This window comes from Mustela nigripes, chromosome X (genome assembly GCF_022355385.1).
Source record: "Mustela nigripes isolate SB6536 chromosome X, MUSNIG.SB6536, whole genome shotgun sequence".
Taxonomy (NCBI): Eukaryota; Metazoa; Chordata; class Mammalia; order Carnivora; family Mustelidae; genus Mustela; species Mustela nigripes.
The window spans coordinates 102,462,839-102,465,003 of NC_081575.1; positions in this window are offsets into that span (position 1 = coordinate 102,462,839).

Sequence of the window (2,165 nt, forward strand, 5' to 3'; positions counted from 1 at the left end):
TTTGTTTGACAGAGATCACAAGTAGGCAGAGAGGCAGGCAGAGAGAGAGAGAGAGAGGAGGAAGCAGGCTCCCTGCTGAGCAGAGAGCCCGATGTGGGACTTGATCCCAGGACCCTGAGATCATGACCTGAGCTGAAGGCAGCGGCTTAACCCACTGAGCCACCCAGGCGCCCGTGGTCCAATGATTTTTGACAAGATGTGAAGACATTCAGTGAGAACAGGACAATCTTCAACAAAAGGTCATGAAATGGATCTCTACTTGCAAGAGGAGGAATTGGATCCTTATCTTACATTGTAGATAAAACAACTCAAGATGGTTTAAAGACCTTAATATAAGAGTTAAAACTTCGAATTTCTTGGAGGATAACATAGGGGAAAAGCTCATAATATTGGATTTGGCAGTGATTTATTGGATATGACACCAAAAACACATGCAACAAAAATTAGGTAAACTGGAGTACATCAAAATTTTAAAATTTTGTATATCAAAGAACACTATCAGTAGAGTGAAAAGGTGGGGCACCTGGCTGGCTCAGTCGGTGGAGCATGTGACTCTTGATCTTGAGGTTGTGACTTCAAGCCCCACATTGGTTGTAGAGATTACTTAAAAATAAAATCTTTAAAAAAAATTAGAGTGAAAGCCAACCTAAAAAAAAAAATGGGGCAAAATATTGCAAAATATATATCTAATAAGATATTAATATCCAGAATAACAACAAAAATCACAACAAAAAAGAAGCAATCTGCTTAAAAATGAAAAAGGAATAGGTATTTCTCCAAAGAAGGTTTTCCAATGACCAAAAACAAAACAAACAAACAAACAAACAAAAATAAAACAAGAAAAAAGGTGCTCAAAATTATTGATCATTATGGAAATGCAGGCGCTTGGGTGGCTCAGTCATTAAGTGTCTGCCTTCGGCTCAGGTCACGATCCTGGGGTCCTGAGATTGAGTCCCATCGGGCTCCTTGCTTAGCTAGAATCCTGCTTCTCCCTCTCCCACCTCCCTTGGTTGTGTTCTCTCTCTGGCTGTCTCTCTAAATAAAATCTTAAAAAAAAAAATCATTATGGAAATGTAAGTCAGAAATAAAATAAGATACTACTTTGCACCTAATAGATTAACTATTTTCCAAAAAATAGAATATTAAGTGTTGGCACAGACTTGGAGAAATTGGGACTTTTGTGCCAGTCGGAATATAAAATGGTGCAGCCACTTAGAAAATCAGCATGGCAGTTCCTCAAACAATTGTGAATAAAATTACCATGTGATCCACCAATTGCATTTCTGATTATATGCCCAAGATAATGTAAAGGAGCGATGTGAAAAGATATTTATACACCCCTCTTAATGGCACCATTATTCCCAATAGCCCAAAGGCCGAATGTTCAACAGATGACTGGATAAACAAAATGTGGTATACACATAAAACAGAGTATTTTTCTGCCTTAAAAAAGAAGGAAATTCTGATACATGCTACGATATGGATGAACCTTAAAGACGTTATGCTAAATGAAATGAGATAGTTGCAAAAAGATAAATACTGTATGTTTCCACTTATGTAAGATACTTAAAGTAGTTAAATTAGTAGAGGAAAAAGTAGAATAGTGATTTTCAGGGGTTGGGGTGAGAGAGGAATGGGAACTTGTTTACTGGGAACAGAGTCGATTTCTTAAGATAAAAAAAAGTTGTGATGATTGCACAACAATGTATATGTTCTTCATGCCACTGAACTATACATGTAACAATGATTAAAATAGGGGCACCTGTGTGGCTCAGCTGGTTATGCCTCCAGCTTTTGGTTTCAGCTCAGGTCATGATCTCAGAGTTGTGGGATCAAGCCCTGTGTTGGGCTCTGTGCTCAGTGCAAAGTCTCTTTGTCCCTCTACCCTGCTGTCTCTCACTCTCTGATAAATATATTAATTAATTAAATGTTTTTTTAAAAAAGAATGGTTAAAATGGTAGGTTTTATGTTATATCTCAATTAAAAATAAATAAATAAATAATTTGAAAACAATGTACCTCCTTACTCTCATAAATCCATTTTTAGATTTTATTTTTGTAGCAATTGAAAAAAATACCAAATTATTTTTTGTAGCGATTGAAAAAAATACCAAAATTTGAAGCTATCATTTTCCATAACTCCATAAACCTATGAAACATATCTTT